This window comes from Taudactylus pleione, unplaced genomic scaffold (genome assembly GCF_031769625.1).
Source record: "Taudactylus pleione unplaced genomic scaffold, aTauple2 ptg000917l, whole genome shotgun sequence".
NCBI lineage: Eukaryota > Metazoa > Chordata > Amphibia > Anura > Myobatrachidae > Taudactylus > Taudactylus pleione.
The window spans coordinates 319,047-342,882 of record NW_028285318.1 but is presented as its reverse complement, the minus strand read 5'-3'; the positions used below and the strand labels follow the sequence as shown (position 1 = coordinate 342,882).

General features: G+C 41.7%; 1 protein-coding gene across 1 annotated transcript in view; it reads right to left on the bottom strand.

Moving 5' to 3' along the window:
* Positions 1-19,840, bottom strand: part of FBXL7 (F-box and leucine rich repeat protein 7) — a 387,411-nt gene extending 367,571 nt beyond the window's left edge. The window contains exon 1 of the mRNA XM_088459625.1: positions 19,793-19,840. The gene's annotated coding sequence lies outside the window, so the exon portion shown is untranslated. The remainder of the gene's footprint in view (positions 1-19,792) is intronic.
* Between the last annotated feature and the right edge of the window lie 3,996 nt (positions 19,841-23,836).

The following is a 23,836-nucleotide window of genomic DNA, read 5'->3' as shown; positions in this document are numbered from 1 at the left end:
AACTTTGTGCCATTTGCTGCCCTATGTACAGACATGACCATGCACATATAGTTGTTACAAGTCACGGTCATGACTTGCCTCCTTCAAGCAGATTACCCAGTCAGGACGCGGTTACTCCAGTTTCTTCTGTTGCTAGGCGATCGGCACGCCTCAGGAAGTGATGTATCATCCTCAGTGCAGCTTGATTGATCGTTTTAGTAAAATGGCGCATTTTGTACCTCTATCCAAGTTACCCTCTGCTAAAGAACTTGCTGATCTGTTCCTTCAACATGTCTTCCGCCTGCATGGTTTACCCAGGGATATTGTTTCGGATCGTGGAACACAGTTTGTGGCACAGTTCTGGAGGGCCTTCTGCGTTTCCTTGGGCATTGACATCAGCCTATCCTTCTGGATACCATCCACAGTCCAATGGGCAAATTGAGCGAGTCAACCAGTCTCTGGAACAATACTTATGTTGCTACGTGTCCAAGTGTCATAACGACTGGGTGTCTCATCTGCCGTTTGCTGAATTTGCATTTAACAACTCAAGTCATTCTGCATCTTCAGTTTCCCCATTTTTCTGCATCACGGGCCAACATCCCAGAGCCACTTCTTTTGATTCCGGATGTTCTATGTCGCCCTCTGTTTCTCGACTCCATCGCATCTGGACCAAAGTGCATCAAAGCCTTTGGAAGGTCTCTCTTTGCTCCAAGAAGGCTGTGGACAAATATTGGAGATCCTGTAATTTTAAGAAGGGTGATCTGGTTTGGCTCTCCACAAAGAATATTAAGCTTCGCCAGCCCACTCAGAAGTTGGGCCCAAGGTTCATTGGCCCGTTTCGCATAATTTCACAGGTAAATCAAGTAGCCTTCAAACTTCAGTTACCCAAGTCTGTCCGCATCAATAATACCTTTAATTGTTCATTGTTCAAACCAGTCTTCAGGTCCGACAAGTTTAAGCCTAAGGCCCTGATTCAGAGCCGGACGCTCTGACAGAGCACTCGCTCTGAATCAGGGCTGTCCCTCTTACTTTTTGGAGCACCCACAGCTATAGCGAGCGGCCAAAATAATGGTCGTGATGGTCAAGACCATCACGACCATCGTGCTTGCGACGAGACCCTTGTGGTAGGGTCTCGTCTGCCGCAAGCCCTGGAGTGCTTTTGGCTCTATCAGAGCCGAAAGCACTCCCAATGACATCACTAGTGATGTCAGTGGGGCCGGCCCCAGACGGTAGGCGTTCCCATGGGAACGCCTCCGTCTGGGCAGCCACGCCCCTGGCACGCCCACCAAAGGGGGCATACTGTCAATCACCATCGACAGCACGCCCCCTTTGGTGCGAGACCCATAATGACAGTTTGGCTGTCGTTATTCGGGTCTCGCACATGCACACGACGGAGCCACCTCCGTCGTGCGCATGCGCACTTGGGCAACATCGACCCACTTGCGAGTGCTCAGCGCTCACGAGTGGGTCTGAATCAGGCCCTAAGTTCCCATCGAGGCCTGCCTCAGTTCTGGTCCACGGTCAACAGGAGTTTGTGGTAGAAAAGAACTTGGACTCTAAGATTTCCAGGGGTCGTCTGTATTTCTTGGTCCATGGAAGGGCTATGGTCCGGAGGAATGTTCCTCGGTTCCTGAAAGGGCTCTACATGCTCCCAGGCTGAAGAGACTCTTCTTCCTAGAATTCCCAAGCAAACCGGGTTCTGGGGGTTCTTCAACCCCGCATCAAGGGGGGGGGGGTACTGTTACAAGTCGCGGTCACGACTTGTCTCCTTCAAGCAGATTACCCAGTCAGGACGGGGTTACTCCAGTTTCTTCTGTTGCTAGGTGATCGGCACGCCTCAGGAAGTGATGGTTCATCCTCAGTGCAGCTTGATTGATCCGTCCTCCTATTTGTACACACTGGACTTTTGCCGCCTTGCCGTCTACAGCGTTCCTGTGGGTTCTCTAGGCTCAGCGGCACGAGTAGTATCCTGTCAACTCTGCTGGAAGGATCTACGTCTCCTCGGTTTTGTCTCCCAGCTGTCTCCGGCTCTTGTGGCCTTTCCTATGGCTCCCTAGCTACACCATCAAATCCTGTGCTGTGCTCTGGTTTTGTTATTCCACCTGCGGACTTCCTAGCTGTACTGGCAGACAACATCAGCTCTCAAAGCCAAATCAATTGTCTAACTCTTCAGCATCGGCTCCAAGCCGCACAATCGGCTCTCAAAGCCAACTCAAATATCTTCCTCTCTTTTGTTTTCTTCTAACCATACCACATTTACTACCAACAGCATCTTGAACCAGGTTCTTGCTGCATCGATAGTGTACCACTTCCTGTTCTGGATCTATTCTCATATCTACGATCCACGATTTAGTCTCCATTCCAACTGTTGCTCTCACCATTGTATCCTTTTGCTCCTCCATGAGAATTGCTACCGCCACGAGCTATAAGTCCAGGCAGCCGCCTAAGTACCGGTGAACGTATCCCAGTTGTAAGGGAACAATGGGCGGTTGTTATTGGCAGAAGATCTCGCTAGCCTGGTTCTAGACTTTTCACATGAAGTTGGCATAGGATATCATAACAATAGTGGGTACAACATCAGACTCCACCCAAATACAGACATAGGGACTCTCAATCCCTCTAATCCAGCAATTTATGCAACAACTAATAATGCAGTAAATGTAGCAGAATAGGTGCAGTACACATTGCATCCATCAGACACCACTACAAACACTATGCTGGGCTGGTTACACCCAGAAGAGGAAAACATGCTCAGACTTCACCTTGTTATGGCCAAAAACCAACAACACAATCGTTCTTATAAAAAAAAAGCCACAGATTTCAGTTGGACATAAATATCTGCACATTTAAGTTGGTTTTGTGTAGTCCTCCTAATACTATTGGATGTGTCAATAGTATGTATTGTGAGTTGGCAAATATGGTAAAAAATAAACAAATATGTAAACTCAGTTTCCATAAACTTTATCCTCTAATAAGTCAGACATGTTACATACAGCTGTATATGTGTATCCAACATATACCACCCTGCATCCGTTCATTACAGGGGGGCTCCATTCTTCCAAAATATCACAGCCCTCAGCATTCAGCAAACATTGCACAGGCCCAGCACGTACTGCCTCACTGTAATCCTCTAATGAGGCTGCTGCTGATGTCCTCCACAGGTCAGGAAAAGCATGTAATGAGCTCCACCGATCAGAGCTCATCACACGCCTCTCTGACCTTTTGTGCTAATTCTCATGGGACTTGTGCAGTGCGCTTAGTGTGCCCCAATGTTCAATCTCTACATGTAGCTGCTGGGCCCCATTAGCCATTGAGGCATCAGCAGCCTGGTCAAGCTGCAGCACTGTATGGTGGTGACAGGCGGGCTCTGGGCCCCCTAGGTAATCCAGCTCTGCCCTCCATTGACTGGTGCCTCTCTAAATGTAGAGGGGCAAGCACCCCCCTTGCCCCCATTCCTATTCCAGTGCTTATGTCTGTGTCTGCTATTTACTGCTTCATGCATGCTCCATTTGATAGTGTACCACAGAGTAAACGTAGCAGGTGCTGTCACCGTACCAGCCTAAAACTGGGCTTTACCCTCACATAACAAACATATCAGTCTTTACAATGTCAACATCTACATTTTAAAATGGAAGTAAAATGGAACGTATTGTACTATATACTGACAGAGCCAAGGCTAAGGTGGTATAATAAGTTCCTCTGCCAAGATTGACTTCTATCACATCCACCAAACCTCTGTGTGTAATTGGGGAGTGGGGGGTTGCTGGTGTTATTTCTCACCCAGAGCATATAAAATTACTAGTTACAGATCTGGTCCTAACTGCAACACTGGCAATTCTGGTACCAGGATATGGGATTCCAGGCTCCTCTACTCATTCACAACTCCACCTAAATATGATCAGGTATATTTACTGCAGGGAGCAATATCTTCCTATTGGTCCATGCAGTTGCAATCCTGTAAGGCTGTGCGTGCATCACAGTGTTTTCAGTATTATCAGAACAATATCTGAGATGCCTTTTGACAACCCTGCAGTCTAGCATGCTCTTCGCCCCAAGCAACTTATTTTCCCTTAATACACTTTGTGCTTACTGGTACTCAGATGATCCCACAGGATTAATGGCACCAGACCTAGAAAACCTCAAGGATAAAAACAGGTTCCAAGTTAAGAGACGCAGAAAGAAAATTTAATACCAGGCTATGCGTAGAAAGAGTAAAGAATTTGTAGCACCAGAGTTGTATCCAAAAGCAGGACAATTACGAACGTGAGGACAACAAGGTTAGCTAAAGACAGTACTGAAAAAGCATTCTGGATAATTGTTATTAATAACATTAATATCCCTTTTCCACCAAAAACCCAGGACCAACCTGGGTTTTCAAATGGTTCCAACCCAGGTCAGGCCCTATTTACACTGCACCTTGGGCCTGGGTTATTTCTGTGTCAGCCCCGTTTACACTGAACCAGGGTCAGCTCTGTTTACACTGAGCCAGGGTCTGCCCTGTAAAACCTATGTATGTCTTTAGAAATGGCCTTTTTCAAGCTCACAAAGATGAGGTTATAAATGTGGGTGGTGACTGCTCACTGAAGCTCCAATCAGCTGATTGGGTCGCGCCGTTTACACTGCACCATTACCCAGGTCCTTTGTGAGTTCGACCCTTGTATTATTATAATTTATTTATATTATTTATTATCCTTTATTTATATGGCACCACAAAGGTTCTGCAGCGCCTTACACAGTACATAAATGAGCACACAAAAGAAAACAGTTAATAGTAATACAAAACAATACAAGGTTTATAAACATAGCTGCATAACACAAGCAACAGGGCTTCAGCAACCAAGTGTTAGATGCCAATTGGGGAGTTTGGAGTAAATGTTACTATAAGTAGGGGGGAGCAGAAGCACATGAGGGACGAGGGCCCTGCTCGTGAGAGCTTACATTCTAAATAAACTATAATAATAATAATAATAATAAAGGGGAGGGGCAGACAGACAGGGGCTACACAGATGGGGTAGACAGTGAGGAAGGAGCATGGAGCAGTGGATTAGGATACGTGCTGCAGAATGTGTGTGTTTGAGATGAACTGATATGTCAAAATGAAGTCCTTCATTCATCTATCTCTATGACAGAAAATAGATTTTGCTTATGTGTTATTCACTCGAGAGATGTACAAATTAACATTGTAGCACTTTAATTTTTGTGTATTACATTTTAGCATCTAAATACAGCCTGCTAAAAATGCAGCTATTATGGGACTGTCCCGCCATCCTAATAGTGAATACTTTAGTCCCAGCTGCTGGGTGCTATGCTCCTGTGAGTAGGTGCATCTCACATGCTAGACCCACACACAAATGGGTGCAGCCAAGCCCAACATGCTGTGGTCCCAAAGGATGTTGTATCCGGGCTCAGAATTTCTCTTGGCAGCCCTGGAGATGACAGGCAGAACCAGGAGGGAATGGGGCTTAGTGGTGGGGTAGCAAGGCCATGGAGGAAGGGAGGTGGCTGAGAGTGGAGGACCAGGAAAGGTGGGGGAAAGAAGCAGAGGGTTGGAAAGCAGACTGATGAGAGAAAAAGGGGGAACAGTGAGTGGACAAGACAAGAGGGGGAGGATAGAGATGGATAAAGTAGAGGATTTTGTGGACACTGAATATGGGGGGTGTTTAAAGAAAGGGTGTTCAGCTGTGGACAAGGTAATAAGTAAGATGAAAACTGTACTGGAGGCTGTGTGATGTAGAGGCAGTGTGGGTAAAAGTTGTTAAATGTTCAAAAATACAAGTAAAAGAACAGTGCTGCTAATGTATGAGCGCAAAAGGTGAAATATAAAGAGAAGTATGTGAGTAGTGGGTGTAGGAATTAGTTATTAAAATTAAGAATGGTTAAAGTGGATAGATGTGATGCAATGGAAAAAGGCAATACGAACAAGATTTCTGTAGTATGAAGGTAAAAATGACAATGTACAGAGCCGATCCAGTCAGAAGTGTTTTGAACAACAAAGATCAATCAACAAGAGCAGCATGAAGATAGGGGAGTACTTGCAATGTACAAGCAGTGAGTGCAGTAAGGAGTTTCCTGGACATGCATACAGCAGCAGATGGTGAATTCAGTAATTCACATAAGTATGTTGCTAGATGTCATTCAGAAAGTGTTCTGGTTTTGAGGATGTTTTCCATCAGCTTTCCTTCAGCTTAACTCTGTCGAGGTTATCAAATTGTAATTACACTTTGAATCTAACACAGACTATGGCAGCCTACGTCTATGCAGCCTTACTGATCACTAATAACTAAAGTTACAAACATGTGTCTGTGTGCTCACTGATTGGGACCCCACCCCCTGTGCCCAACACACACTAAATTGGAATGCAATAAAGTCTAAAGCTGGGTACACACGTAAAGATTTTCTGTCCAACCATCCAACTAGTTGATTGGTTGGAATGAAAATCTGGTAACGTATGGGAGTAACTGATGATCAGCAATTTGCTCCTAAATGCCAGAAAACAGATGAAAATGGTCGTCAGACAAGTCTGTTAAATGTTTGAGCTAAACAATTTGTTCAAACAACAGTTTTTCTCCATTTTCCGGCGTTCGGGAGCAAATTGCTGATTGTCATTTGCTTTTATACTTTACCAGATTTTCATTCCAACCAATCAACTAGTTAGATGGTTGGACAGAAAATCTTTACGTGTGTATGCACCTTCAGATAAACAATTTGTGAGAAGGGGGAAGACCATCACAGATTCACAATAAATTTCTAACTTCCTTTATAGAAATTGCTCCTAATATAAAAGTAGGGACAATTTACATAAAATAATTTTTCAAGGCACCACAAGTGTTCTGCAGCGCCTTACAAAGTACAAAAACAAATAAGTAACCAGCGACTTGCAATACAATACAATACAAAGAAGGACACATATATAGATAATAAATATAGCTATATTAGCATTCTTTACAGTCACATAAGCAGCCAAGTGGTAGTTGCCCTAGTGGGGAGTAAGAGATAAATGAAAGTACAGTAGGGAGAAGCACAAGAGGGTAGAGGGCTCTGCTAGAAAGAGATTACATTCTTGTAGCAACCAGCAGGGCCATAACCAGGAGTGTGCAAGCGGTGCCACCGCACAAAGCGCAGAGCTCCATGGGCAGCACCGCCGCTCACCCACAGCCTTTACAACTGGCTAGCAGGGTGCCTGGAAAGGCACCCTGCAGCCAGAACTCTGCAGTAGTGTTGCTTGAAGCATCCTTAGGACGCTTCAGAAGTGCACACTGCTGCCATTACAGCCCTCAGGAGCATCCTGAAGATGCTCCGGGCATTGCTGTAAGTCCCGGCGTTTGTGGCCTTGCCCGATCCATGTGGTCCTGCCTGCTCCATGGGATGTGACCTGCACCAGGCGCTGGGACAACTAGTTACATCACTTGCAACCAGGATCGTATTCCCGGGTCACTTCACCCAGGATAATTTTCAGGGACCCATTTACACCGAGCCGTGAGCCAGGTAGACCCGGCAATAACCCAGGTTATTCAGGCAGTAGAAAAGGGTTATTATGTATATAGCACCAGCATGCTCTGCAGTGCTTTACAATTAGGAACAAACACAAATAGATTATAGAGCCTTACTCACAAACTTGCAATCTATGAATCCAAAACCAAGAGTAGGTCAGGCAGACAGAGCAGTATCAGGACCTTTAAGAGTCCTTAATAATGTTATTATGCTATATATGTCCAAGGGCTGGCCAGGAGTGAATTAGCTAGCTCTGTCTGAGCCTGCCACCTATAAATTACATTTGCAAGAAAGAGGTGAGGTAAGTGAGAAACAATAGCGCTCCTTCAGTGGGAATAGGGGGAGGTATATAGCTGCTTTTTCAGTTTCTATACTTAAACAGAGCCCAGTTAGCACCACAGAAGAATTATCCACACTAGTAGGTGCTGAGGTGCTGCTGTTACTGCTGGCAGAATCTAATCCTGCAGGTACCTGATCTGATTTAGCTATGCTCCAGCTGGCATCAGATCTAATGCAACAGGCAATAGGCTGAGAACTTCTCTGGATTTGGGAGCTTAATAAAAGGGTAAGCATTAGCATTATCTCTTAACAATTTACACTTCCTCTGTATACAAGATATGTTGCTGAATTTGCCACAGCAGTGAGTTGCTGATTTATGTACAAGCCCGTTGGTTTTTAAACCTGTACAGTTACATCAATTTGTACTAATTATCAGGGTATTTGTTTCTGTTAACTCATGTATAATCTAAAATAAGAATAATAAGTAATATTTGAACAGAAGCATCTCACAGACATGAGTCCACCCTGGTTTTATTTAGCAAGAGAATTGCTTTAAAAGATTTGTTACTTTAATTATTTGTTTTCTTACAAGAGAAAGAAATGTGTAAGAGGTTTGTAGTTGCCATGATGGCTCATGCATGGGGCCGACAACATGCTGGCATAGTAATTATATTTGTTAGAACCATCAAAATAAGAGTATTAAGTCACAATGAGCCATTGGTAGGGTAGGGGGTTTGGAGACATCACATCCTCAGTGCAATACACGTGATTGTACCCCCCACCATACCTCTATATTGATTATAACAGAACTACACCCTCAAGATATCCATGGCACAGATCAAATTGCCAGCCACTTTGCACATTTTCATCCAATGGTACAGACTGCCTAATTACTCAGACCCCCTAATATATGGATGCCACTTATTGCAGAGATATACAGGCACCTATTGCAAATCAGTTTGACAGTAATTATCCGAAAACCCAGTATTGATGTAGTATGGTTGTATTCTCTGGCTGAGATGAAGCACTTAGTAAAAGATCATACCTCCCAACTATCCCAAATTCAACTGGACAGTAACGCTTTTCTGGCGCTTTCCTGCTGTTCCACGGTTGGGAGGTTGGGGGACACTTTGCAGAATACGTGGTCACACCCTTAAAATGTTATACATCAGGTAGCTGAGTTTCACTGTAGATGGCGCTATTTGCTATTGTGGATGCATCGTGCAACGCATATACAAATGAAAATGTTGCTTATTTCTACATACATTTTCATTTCAGTACTTGTCTCTGTATCTGAACTGAGTAACATTAGAATTGCCAACACTCTGGAGAACTAAAGCCTTAAGGTGCGTATCCACTAGCAGATAGTGGAGCGACAGTACAATTACAACATTGTAATCATACAGTCGTTCCTCCTCCCCTGCAGTGCCTAGGCACCCTATTGTATTGCCTTAATTATTAATGTTATTCTCTATTATACAAAGTTTTTTGTGTTTTTATTTTTTTTAGAATTGTTCATACAGTATTCTGTCCTTATTTTATCTTTTTAATAATAGTTTTATGGAGACACAATCTTTTCTTCATTCTGTATGCTGCTCACAAGCAGGCAGATCTTGTCGGCTAACTTGGTGACCCGACATTGAACCGAAAATGGCCTGTTAATTAAGATCAACCAAACAACTAAAGCACTAAGATAGACTGGCATTGTAAATAAATTACTAACGTAGTAAAGAATTATATACTCCAATAAAAACAAATGTATCAGATATTAGACTGCTGATCCTAAAAGAAGATCTGAAAATATACTGTAATATATAAACAATTAAAAGAAATCAAAAATAGCAACCCTGGCACAATAAACTAGAATATAACTGCAAACTTCTTTAAAAACTAAAGCGGTCCTCTTAGCATAATTCACTAATAATACAACCACATTGTCAGTAGGATAAGCTCATTGTTCAAACATAAATATTAACAAAAAAAATAATAACATAAAAAATTTGGACATTAGTCCTAAATTTATCAGCAGATGATCAATGAAAAAATAATATTAATAAAGATCATTCTTTATATCTTAATATAAAAAAAATCTATATGTACAAATAGAATAAATATTTAAAATAGATAACCAGAGCCACTTGGATCCTCAAGTAACTCACCTATTTAAAGCATACCTCTCATACTCCATTGATCTATTAAGAGGTTTCGTAGCTCAGCAATATATAATACTAGTTCGAAACCATGTAATAGGCATTGACTTCTATTACTAATACAAGTGTGCATTAAAGCCACTGAGAAAGCTTCACTACTGTAGGCGATAGATACAAACTTGCTAATATTTTATGCATTTACCTAAGATCAGTGCTTTTTTCTGATCCTCAACAGTACGCAGTACCAACACTTATTTTGGGTATAGTTTTTCATTGTTGTAGCAAGTTTGAGAGATAGGAAGAAAGTGAGATAATTTCAGAATTTAATAAAATAAGCGTCTGAAGACTTGTTCAGAGTATGGAAGCTACTATAAATTTTGTATTAAATTGAAACTTACTGGTACCTTTTTTTTTTTAGTACTGGTGCCTTTTTTCATAGTAAATTTTTAACCTTAAGCAGTGATTTTTTTTCTAACATTAAGTATATGCTATATTATCGTTTACTATGTCAAAGTATGTCACCATTATTTTGCATAATAAAATGTTGACACATCACATACTAATCCATTTTATAGTATCTTGATAAAAGGTAAATACTTAATGGGATTTACTAAGCAATAATTTTTTTTAGCAAAATTGTGAGTTATACTACTAAAAAGCCAGTATGTATTTCAGAATACCTAATATAAGTTAGAACACATTTTAAAAATATTGCAAAATGTAATTAAGAGATATGTCCACTCAAATCTAAATTTATAATCAAACTAGCAGAACTGTGAGGGTTTTTTGCCAGTAATCCTTGCAGTTAAGACAGGGAGGTATTAATAGACAAGGGGGCCCATGTGCATTCCCCGTCTGGGGCTCCCTCCTCTCTCCCTGGCGGCCGGCAGCAGACTGCCTATGGCTGACCATCAATCGCTGCATCTATAGACTCACTCTGGGCACTAGTCTGTGTCCAGAGTCTACTGTGCATGCGCAGGTCGCCATGAAAATTACGCAGCCCCCATTTTCCAAGCGATTTCTTAACTGCGCATGTGCAAAATGCTGGGAAAATGGCAGCGGCTGCCATTTTCCAGCATTTTGTGCAGGGCTGAGACATCCGACTTGAAGAGGTAAATATTGGAAAATATGGGTGCACCCATTATAGATACGCCCATGCACCCATTATAGATATGCCCATGCTCCCATTATAGATACACCCCTGAGTTAAGGACAAATCTCTGCTTTGTGACCATGGCCCGGTCTTGTTGGAGGAGCTCAGATTTGCACTGGCTCCCTACCTCTTACCTGTCAGCAGCCTGTGTCTCTCCTACCCAGCATACAGTGATGTATGCTGGGCTGCTGCGGGGCCAGGGAGGCTTCCCACATTGAGCACCAGCAGTCTCCTCTGCCTGTAAGAGGGATGTGGGGCAAGCGACTGCACCCCCCGCTACCTCCCCCCCTCGGATTTGCCACTGGCTGTTGTGCCCACAGTGTGTAGCGGGGCCCGGGTCTGCTCTTTACGGCCTTTTGCCCTGTCCTTATTACTCCCTGTCCGTGGCTGCTATGTATTCATGGTTTGTACTTATGCAATGGGTTACTGTTAAGTAATCTATATATGCTGTTTATTTTATTTGACTTTATGGGGTCAATCCAATTAGGTGCGAAGGGTGCAATGTGCCGTTGCAATGGCATTTAAACGCTGGCAGCACTGCATCTCTATGGGTCTGCGAGCAATATTAGGCGAATCCGGGCTGCCGCGATGACTCGCACATGCGAGATCATTGCATCTAGTAGGATTGAACCTTATGTCTTCCCCTTCGTGGTGCCTAATAAACACAATATAACTATTGTGCCATAGTCATTGGATCATGGCAATCTGAATAGTGGAGTAAAAGGAAAACTGATCTATATAAAATTAGTTTTTCTCATCTCTCCTACAAAACATTAACAATAAAATAGCCATGTACAGTGCACAGCAAGAAGCACATGCCTATGTGTAGCACCTCGATCAGGTGGTGGAACTTTGCATGCCTAAAGCCATGAGTTCATAATCTGGCCAAAAACTTCCAGGAAATACCCAAACAGGAAATCATTAGTAGAATGACAAACTCTGGAAACCAAATGAAATAAATCTCTGAGGATTACAGTAAAATGAAAAGGTTTACCAACATAAAATGTAACGGAGGCTAATTCCTAGGTTATAGTCTGGAAATCAGTTTATCGCTAATGAAAGTTTTTATGAGTGTGCCTACTATAATTAAAAGTTGTGATTATGTCATTGTTATGGAGTTATATTTTATTTATTGGACAAATAAATTAGCTACAGAAAAATTCCACATTTAAAAAGCAAATATAAGTTTTCTCCAATGCAACAAGAAACAAAAATAACCTTTCAAACTGTTCATTTTCCTTAACATATTTCTGATTCCTTGTTAGTTCAATAGAGCAGTGTGCCGCAGGCATTTGTGATGTGTGCCGCAGCCGCAGACTGGGCACCTCTGGGAAGCTCAGGCGTGCCAGGGCCGTGACCTGCCTAGACGTGGCGGCGTGACATCACAGGTCACGCATGCCATGTTGCCTGCCTGTACTGCAGGTCACCCAGCCAGCCCTTCCCTCTTGCCTGCCTGCCCGCCTTTCACCCGGCCTGCCCTTCCCTCCCGTGGCCCGACAGCCAGCCCTTAACGGCCCGCCCACCCACGGCCCGCTAGCCAGCCCTTCCCTCCCACCCACCTGGACACTGCTGACAGCTCTGCAAGCTGCTGACAGACGGCTCTGCACTGTGTGCACCCCCAGCCGATGAAGGACAGGTAGGTCCAGAAAAATGTACATTTATTTTTTATGTGGGAGCCAGTGTGATTTGTTTTTTGGGGGAGCAATGTGGGTTTTTATTTTTTCTGTGTAGTCAGCAATGTGTTTTTTTTAGTTTCTGTGGGGGCCAGTCAATGTTATTTTTTTTCTGCGGGGGCCAATGTATGTGCGTTTTATTTCTCTGGGGCCAGTGTATGTGCGTTTTATTCTGGTGGAGGCCAGTGTATGTGTGTTTATTTCCTTTGGGGGCCAAAGTACTGTATGTGTGTTTTATTTCTCTGGGGCCAATGTAGTGTGTTTTATTCCTGTGGAGGCCAATGTATGTGTGTTTTGTTCCTGTGGAAGCCAATATAATTTCTGTGGAGGTCAATGGTGTTTTTTTATGTGGGAGCCAATATGTACTGTATGTTATTTCATTGGTTGCACACGCTATATCGCCGGATAGTGTGCCTTGGCAATTTTAAATCTTGCGTAGTGTGCCTCAAGTTGAAAAGGTTGAAAAACACTGGTATAGAGTAACACAACAACCAACTAAAGAGTCCAGAGTCAAGCAGTGATTGTAACAGTCACAATGTCGACATTACAGGTTTTGGGTTAGGTTTATGGCTAGGCTGCAGTTAGGGTTAGGCTAAAGCCATGTACACACTGGACGATTCATTTAAACGATATGAATGATAACGATATCTTTGAACGATATATCGTTGAAATCATCCAGTATGTTTGCGCTTACCGACAAACGATGCATTCTCCCGGGGGGGTCGTTAACAATATCCCCTGTCGTCTGTACAGGCAGTCCAATCTGGGGATATATCATTAGTGATGCCATGCTGACGAATGCAGTATGGCCCCACTCACCCCCATCCCGCTGTCGTTTGTCGTTGCCGGCATTGGCATGTGTGTATGCACTTGCCACTGCTGGCACTCCCGCCGAACCCTATATCGCTCCTTACACACATCGTCCAGTGGGTACGGGGCTTTAGACTGCAGTCATGGTTAGGCTGCAATTAGGGTTAGGTTTAGGGTTCGGTTTAAGGTTTGGCTGAATTTAGGATTAGGCTGCAGTTAGGTTAGGGTTAGGGTAAGGTTAGGGCTCTAACAGTAGAAATATGTTATGTCAACTGTTGACATGCACAGTGTTGACATTCAGACCACTTTAACATTTGGTGTCGACATTCAGAATGTCAACGACTTGTACCACACTACCAGTCTCTAGAACCTCTCCCATACTCTTCCCAACTTGGAGAAATATTCAATTTGAGGCGAAAAGTCTGTTATAGGCGATAATTTATCGCCGATTACGTCATTTTCACCTGTTTCAATTATACTCATATTCAATTTCAAATACTTTTTGCCGGTGCGAAAAGTCTTTGTTAAAAAACGGGGATAACTTTTCTCCATGTAATACATGGCGAAAAAAGTGCAGAATTGGGGTTTAGGGGTGCAGGCTTAAAAAAAATTGCCTGCAGCCCTGGGAGTGTCTCCTAAAAGTAATCTGGCCAAAACATTTGAAAAAAAATGCTCAGGACACCCCAAAAAATGTACTTTAAATTAGGGGCCGAAAAATTTAATATTGGGGAACAAAGTTTTAAACTAGCAAATTTGATACAGGGGAGGTTCCCAAGTATACGGCATGCGGGTGGTAGCGACAGCTGCATTTTTGAAGAATATGCTTGCACCCATTTTCATGAACCCAAAATTTGATGGGACAAGTTTAAAAAAAACAAAAAAAAAACCTAAGTGCTATTCTTCACCCCTTCTTCTAAAGCCGCATTTATGCACCTGCCACGGCTATTAAAAACCCTGACTTCCTTCAGCAGCCCAAACCGGGGGTACCCATAGTGATCCCCCATGTCAGGACATCTTTAGGGGGGGGGGGGTGACAGGAAGATTTCCTGAAAATTGAATGGACTTTTCGATACTTACCTTTCCGCCGGGTCCCGTTTTCGGCAGATCCTAACTGAATACTGGGATAAGCGGGCACACGCCCGATACTTATCCCAGTAAAACATAGCGATGAGGGCAAAAAGTCCGACCTCTGACTTTTCGTCCCATATTGAATACTGGCCATAAAATATTTAGGTGTACTAAGCAACTCATTCTGAGTAATAGAAGATTTGATACATATTTCATAATAAACATTTCTTCAGTACGCATTATTTTCAGTTTTGATTTATGCATGCGTGTGTTTATATTTTTAAATTACTATAGCAAGTGGGTGATTGAGGTGGGCATGCAGATGAAAGAGTATATTTGCAGAGAGGTAAAAAGTTCAGATGTGTAGGCGCAGTTCATTTTGGATTTTCTGATTTTCCTGCCACGTTTTGGATTTTTCCAACCAAAAATCATGTTTCAGAAAGAGGCAAAACGTCATCTTTCATGGACAAACCTCATCTTTCATGGACAAATATAATCTTTCATGGATAAGACATGAGTTAAAGAAAGTAGACTTAAACCCCGTTTAGATGCTGACCTTAAGACTGAAGCAATGTTGTAAGGAGGAGTGGGTCAAAATTCCTGAAATACTGTACACTGCCAGAGACTGATAAACGCATACTGAAAACATTTATTTTATGCTATTGCTTGTGATGGCAGTGAGTGCAGACCTGGTGGTTCTCCTCCTCCTTTTCCTGGCTGTTCGCTTGCCATGCATGCCTCCTAACAGCCAGATGGACAGTGTGACAGATAACTCAAGGAGCATCTCAGCTTACATGGGGCCTCTTGAGTGGTCCCCTGCACTTTATAGTGCAGGAAGCTCATGCCTATACTGCCAAGTATAGGTGCTGTTATTATTTATTGATTAAATACTAGTTCTGACCTCTGCTTTGGATTTGATTTACTTTCTGGATAGCGTTCAGCCCTGACCTTTGCCCTAAATGGTAGCCACACTCACCCAATCCTTCCTGCATCTGACGTGCATGCACTGTGCAGCTGTGACATGTGCTCAGTGGCAAAAGCTCTCACCACTGCGTACGACATCAACATTACGTCCACATCTGAATCAGGCTCTCTATATTTTATATATTATCACCAATTACCATTCAATATGTTTGTGATTATTTTTTTTTACAATTTAATTTTTTCTAATTAAATAAATTAGAACTCCCTTTATTCAGGAAAAAAACTGCATATTTTGTTATTTTAAAAAAAAAAGACCGTATTTAGCAGTTTGCACAATTTTATTGGCTTTATAGATGAATAAAGGCTGTTCAAGTCACCTGTATAAACCCACCCCCTCCCCGCAACCCCTGCCCCCCAAAATATTTATTTTCATTGCTTTGAAATGTGTTACAAAGAGACTTACTGTGATCTCAGGCTTTGCTAAAAGCCTTATTTTTACTAAGTAAATCTGGCTCATGATCATCATGTCCATATAACATATAAGCATCTCGTTACATAAAAAGAGTTTGGCAGCAGTGATTTAGTGCAAGTGTAAATGTGACCATCATTTGTGAGACTATGATTAAAAGCTCCCCCACATAAATTAGACAGAATGCCGAGACTTATGTGATATTTCTTTTAGTCATGACTAGTAATTATTTTTTTTTTAAATTGAGTTTACAAACATACTGTATATAGTGCTGTAAACCTGCAGAGTGATAAATGACCATTTACACATTAAAACTGCAGTGTGTTGTAACATTAGTAATTACTGCTTAGTTTTTAAACAAATGTTTCATTGAAAACCATATAATTTGTTCTTTTTCTTCGTTTAACATACTTTTTTGTTTATGGTGAATACTGTATACAGTTTTTAAGAATAAACGTATACAAATCCCTGTTTTGGCTTCCTGCCCAGGGTGTTCTAAAGCATTATACGTACACATATTCCCCATTATGTATTATTCTCTGAGGAGAGGCTTAGCATGAAGTGTTAATACTGGCTGTTGAAGGTTGTACTACAAGGGGCCCACTGTGGACTTAGTAATATTTTTAAGCCTAAATGTTTATAAGAGTAAATGGTAGTATACATGTATAACTGTACTGCATGGCACAATGAAAAGCCACAGCTATTAACACTTCTATGTCATGCTGTTTTCGAGTAATATATTACTTTGAGAAGTGGAATATGATTGACACAGCAAGGAACTGAATATCTTCAACAAGACTACCTGAATTTTCATGTAATATAAGTATATTTTGTGGCTGTGCACACGCATGCACACACACGCACAGATATATATACAGTATATACAGTATATATATATATGTATATTTATATATATATATGCAGGCCTATGTTTTGTCTTCATATTGTATCGCTAGTGTAAATTAATGATACCTGTAATTCACTAGTGCACATGCACCTTCAATCAATTGATATACTTCAGCGCCATTTTTTGTTGCACTGGCAGTGCATTCAGCTCACTGGTAATATTGTATAACGAACACTGTTAAATAGCTTAAGTATAAGTACATCCCCTGGTATCAACAATAATAAATAATATTATAACAGAAGTTGGATCCTGGCAAGGTTTTAGGGGGGCTAGGGTCCCGGTTGGACCTCCCGTTGGTGTATACTGGGCGGAAATTTGACCTGGGGAGCCTGTTCTGGGCCTTCCACTGGATGGATTTGGATGAAAACTTCACAGAGAGGTGGCAATTGGTCTGGGATGCCTAATAGAGTGGTTAGGGTCCTGTTTAGACCTCATGGCGGAGTGCTCTGGGCAGAACTTTGACAAGAGGCCTGTTTTAGGTCTTCCACTGGATGGGTTTGGATGACAAAACTTAATATCTTGAAGATTTAAACCCGGCAATGCCGGGTACTTCAGCTAGTTGAGCATATATATGTATAGTCAAAAGCTTATCGGGTTTATTTATTAGATATTACAGACCCAACAATGAAGAATCCTTATTTGGAGTGTTATTTTAGGACTATTTATTAAGTGGCGCTTTCTGGACACAGGCTCTGATAAGAGCCCATCCCTGCAGTGAATAAAAAGTAAAGTGATAGGTAAAGCTTTTACTTAATTTTGCCTTAAACATGGGGAAACAGATGTTAAACCATGTACTAAAGACAGAATTGCTCTAATAAATAGGCTCCTTGACCTTGAGTAGTACTGTACATGAAAATAATCACTCAAAATATATATGTGTAGTGTGGTATGGGGAACAAAGTGTTAACAAAGGAGGGGCAATATGGAAGTTTTGAAAGGAATTCTAAGAAAGTGAAATAATAAAAATGGGGGTGGGGAAGATTTTTACTACCATATGTATAGATGTCTCTATTTTTCTTGATTACGAATAGGTAAAACATCTCTTGTAACTCACTCCCTGGGAACAGCACAATGGACCTATTCCACCTGTCTCACTTACTGGTGCCTTTGACAGTGGCAAGACAAGGGGAGTTTAAGGGGTGCTGGCCACGCCGGGTGACACCATTCGAAAGGGGATGACACCAAAATAGCAGAACAGCTCTGCTATTTTGGTGTCAACGCCTCGGATGGTGTCACCGAGCAGCGCTGCAGCAGTGGTGATGAATGACGTGCGCATTTGAGTGTCATCCACACTCCCCTGTGTCTGGAGAGGCTGTGGGCTACCCAGCAGCTCCCGGAGCACTGGGCAAGCCCCCAGCATGACGACAATGGGGGCGTAACAAACAGCAACGCTTCCAAAAGAGCAAACATCAGGGGGCGTGTCCTCACCCCCGAAGGCGTGCGCAATGATTAACTAAGTGCTGGGTGTCACCACCCATAGTCACGCCACTAGCCTTTGATAATCTCAGCATTCATACAGTGGTGTAACTAGAGATGACAATCCCTAGGCAAGTAAAAAAATGGAACTACTTGAAAACTTTTCTTTATAATTTTGGCAAAATAATTTTCTTGAGCCACAATATAACACACTGTAAAAACAGAAATTAGGGATATGCAAAAGAGAGGCAAGTCAGTGAGGAATACCATGTGCACACAACCACTGTTTTGGAATGAACTTCAGAAAATCGGAGATGGAACTATATAGTGCTAATAGTATACACTACCTGATTGTGACCTAACAAGAATATACAGTACAACCTTCTCAGCCCGCATTACCCTAACCCATCATTTCCAAAAATCCTACATCTAATCATAGGCTTAGCTTTCTTTCCATTCCGCCTACATTCTTTCTAACTCTCTGCTGATGCTGTTGATCTTCTCTGTAGCATACCAAAACCTGACTCTTTCCTACAATTAAACATTCCAATACATAAATATGTAGTGGGATGAAAATGTTGCCCCCCTAACTGTTACTCAGGTCACATGCTCCATCACCTGACCCACTCTAGTTACACCACTGCATTCATATAGAATTCAGGCATATCACTCACTCAGTGTTGGAGGAGTAAATGATCTCAGTCAGTTTTAGTGTCCTGTGAAATTTTTCTACCACAGAAGAGTAGAACCAATTGTAGGATGATATTTTTTTTGCAGTTTTGATATCTCTAGATCAATATTTGCTAACATCTATAGGGCCTCTTCCAACTCAAATCCCTTACCACTTTCTGTAGCTATAATTTTTTTTGAGGGATGTATATGGGCACAGTTTGCAGTACATATAAGAATTTTGACAGGGTGTTCATTTTTATTTTATTAATCCTCCCTATCCAGGAAATCTTCTTAAAACTAAATATTTGTTTCAGGCCACTCATCATCTGGGAATATAAAAATAATTTAAATTGACAGAGTAAAGCTGGGTACACACTATATGATGTGTGACCCAGTGGCGGTGCGATGCTTTGTAATGATACATTGCATGTACCCTACACACTGCATGATCTGGTATATGATGTGTCGTTACATGCTGCATGTAATGGCACTCCATTGTTCATTGCATCGTACCATCTGCTGACCATCATTAATGACAGATCGGATGTACAAACTATACGATGTGTACGATATATCGTTCCGATCCGCGTTATCAAAACTCTCTTGTAATGTAATCTTTTGTGTCTGCAGGTTGGAATTATGCAACTATTTATAAATCACCTTTTTACTTGTGTAATTTATTGCATGTTCCATCCAGTATATACTGTGTTACGGAAACCATATATAACATTATTACACCTTTAGATAACATTATTATACCCTGCAGGTAACATTAGTACATTTCACGCTCCCCATACTTACTTAATTTTGTAGAAAGGACACTAGTCTCTGAGTGGAGGAGACAAGACTGAGTGGTTGGAGAACCCCCCTGGGCTCGCCTTACCCAAGTTATCCGGTTTTACCAGCATTTCCTGCAAAGAAGGAAATTCTAGTGATTAGTGGTGGGAGGAGTGCAATATGGGCAGAACAATTTTTTCTTTACTAGTAGAGACAGATGACTCCGTGCTGATGCGATAATGCCATGTGACTGCTGCAGTCACCTGGTGCACACTGCACATTGGCTGATGCTGTTCCAAGTTTTCAGTGGATTTTCAAAGAATCCACAGTAAACCACATGGTGACAGTTAAAATTTGTGCAAATAATAAATATATAAAATAGAATTTCACATGGGCCTAGCCTTTATTTGTAATAACCCAGCACCCTCTACTTGCCTACCTGGCTTTAACAAGTGAATTCCAACATTTTTGTAGGGGAAACAAAATTATTTGGTAACCAAACCCCATGAGAATCTATATACTTGTTCAAAAACACATTGCTTTTTACTTGTGCCATTTGTAATTGTTTTGTAATCTTAAGAATTATTAATAATAATAATAATAATAATAATAATAATGAATAATCAAAGTGACAATATTTATTTTATATAGAGTATAAAACATTAAAGTTCAAAATGAACTGTGTAAAGGGTGAGCTGAATACCATGTAAGTAACAGGAAATGGGCATTTTATTTTAAACACAAACTAGCGACCCGCCCTGGATTCGCACGGGAGTAATTTAAAATTTACAGCAATAGTCTTTTTTAAACCAACATTAGTTGATTTTCCTCCTGACGTCAACACAAAAAGATATGGTTTTGACGTGATACGCAAAAGTGCCACGTAAAGTTGTGCATGAGAAAAACAGTCTCCACATAGGTCAACTTCAGCCACGTTAAGTGTCTGTCCCTGTGCTTTACTTATTGTCATGCCTAAGCAGACTCTTACCGGGAATTGAACCCGTCTGAAATTAAAGAATCATTTTTTACATAAATGAAATAGGAATGGTTAAAAAAAGGGCAAAACTGAAATTTTGTATCAATAAACAGGGCCTATATCAATTTTTCTGGAGAAACCAGAAAAAAAACTTATCAATCTCTACATGGTATAAAGTAAAGTCCATCGTTTAGGCAACGTAAGCTAGCGCTCGGACGTCCGTTTTTCATTAACTTCCTTCACTAAAATCGTCACTGCTCATCTCCCTTTTGCCATACATTAATATTTCATACAACTAAATCTTTATTGACAAATGCTCTATAGAATAGTGAAAACTACATCAAAATTCATCCAGTGGTTCTTAAAATTAGCTCACACAAACAGATGCCTACCAGGACCCGTCTTTTCATTGGATTGCTTTACTAATACTGTCACTTCTCGGCCCCCTTTTGTCATGCATTAATTTTTCATACACCTTAACCTACCTTGACAAATGCTCTATAGAATAGTGAAAACTGCATCAAAATCCATCCAATGGTTCTCGAGATTAGCCCAAACAGACAGACAGATGCTTACCAGTGACTTTATTTAATACTATTAATTAGCGACCTGCCCCGACTTCGCACAGAAACAATTTAATCTAGGCACAGCCTCCTGCATCTCATAACAACCTACGACATGTCACCACAGTCTCCTGCATCTCACCACAGCACCCTGCATCGCACAACAGCCACCTGCTTCTCACTATTTCCCTCAGCATTTCACCACAGTATCCCATATTTCACCACATCCCCTTGCATCTCACCACAGGCCCCTGGTTCTCTTTCCTGCTTCTTACCACAGCCCCCTACATCACATCACAGGCCTCTACAGTGCACCACAACCCCCTGCTTCTCACTTCTGCCCCCTGCATCTCACTAGTGTCACCACAAGCCCCACTGCTGCTGCCCTGCAGCCGACTAGGTCCCGGCCACTGGGATGTGCTGGGAAGGGCAGGAGTATCATGGATGAAAGATTTGTATTGTAGCTACTGTAAGCATTATCAGCAGCATGGCCCCGGGGCTAGTGCACCTGTGCATATGTCTGCAGGCTCCATGCGCACCCCTTCATAGCTGCCGAACATGGTGATGAGTAATGTCCTCTTTGCACAATGTACCCAATATTTCTTGGGCATCCTGTTCACCTTTCTCACCATGGTTCTCCTATATGAGAACAGCGCTGACTTCCATGGGAGGTTCCTCCTGTTCACTGAGGGTGTCTGGCTGAGTGGGATCAACACACTGGAGAGGGAGCACTTCACGGTGTGGGGGAGTAGTAGTAGTGGCCAGAGTCCACCTGCAGGTTCAGTATAAGAATGAACATCAGAATCCGATGGTTACTAACCATTGATGTTTTTGTTCTGATGGTAATGTTTGTACCATTTGATGGTGGCAGTCCAATGTTTGCACCACCGAACAGAAATCATTTGATGGTGTTCCTAAGGTTGTTTGTTTTTATAAATTTCTGATATCTATGCCCCTGTCTCCTTCCTGGCTACTGTGACTGTATCAAGGCATCTTCATGGGTTCGTTGGAGGCTGTCTCCCACTCTCTATTTGCCTCAGACGTCATCCTGCTCAGTTCCTGGCTCCCTCCCCTCTCTAGGCTGCGGCTAAGCAAAAGGACATATTGCTATTTCTGATTGGGTCTCAATTTGCTGTTTCAGCTACTCTGCTCAGCTTGGTATAAGATTAGATTTGTTTTCACTAAATAGTCACTGCTCGGCTCCCTTTTGTCTTCAGATGAATGGTTCATACACCTAAACCTTCCCCGACCAATGCTGTATAGAATAGTGAAAACCCCATCAAAATCCGTCCAGTATTTCAAGAGATTATCCCAAACACACGCACAGACCCCAGAAACGAGAACTTTATAAATATATAGAGATAGATGACAGAACATATTAAACTAACCTAGGTGAAAAAAACCCCATATAAATTCTAAACATGTATGCATTGTGTTAAATTCCCTCCCACCGCTATTCTCCATGGCATTAGTAGGGCTACTTTGTTGAGGAAGAGGGGGGTTTGACCTGTGTATTAAGCCATGATCTGAAATCATAGCTAGGTGATGACATACGTGCTACAGTAGATCTTCACTTTACAGCTTGGCTAAGAACAAGTGTAGTTATGTCTGGACAGACTACGTTGATCCTCTGCCATGGAAGTATAGGATGAGGTACCTCCAGAGTAGAGACATATTGGTGCTCAAAAATCACTTTGGGAGTGCTGAGATTTTTAAACAATAAGGTACTTTTCAGTCTCGCAGTGAGGATGAACTCCGCCTAGACATTCTCCTAAATAGAATTGCTACACAGAAGTAAATAAAAAAAACAATTTATTTCTGAGTAAAGGGGGTATTAGTGGTGAGCAGAAAATACAATGTATCACTTACCACATTAGCAGTTTAAGTAGAAGGTAATTTATGAGAAATATATCCGTTTCTGAATTAATTGCTATAATTTATCAGCCGCTTCCTGTGACCCCAGTGAGAGTTGAAATAGCATGCTACACTGTTATTATACCAATATGCATGGCACCAAGTATTGTGATCCCTCAGATTGTACTGTTCTCTCTGGCCTCTCACTGTGCCAGCATTTCTCACATTACATGTACTAGCGGTCTGCACAAAACTTGGCATGACAACATTGTCACATTTAAGTGGATATTAAATCTCTAGTAACAGGAAAATATTTTATTTTAATTTCCAGCATTAAATCTAAAACAATTTTAAATAAAATATTAAATAATACATGGCCATTGCCTTGTAAGCAAATATTTGTTTTATTTACAAGCACAGCATATGGAGGCTTTTGCCTTTCACCAATTACAGTATGTAGAGTATATATTGCAAGTATGAATGATAGTTCTGGAAACAGCAACGCAACAGTTTTTTTTTTTTTTACCAAGAAAGCTTATTGAAAAAAGTGCATTACACATTATGCAAAACTGATAAAAAACATTTTCTATATAATAATAAAGTAACAGGGAGAATATAAAGTAACAAGGAGAACAGGAAAGGATATCAAAAGTACAAAAACAACACAATATGCTA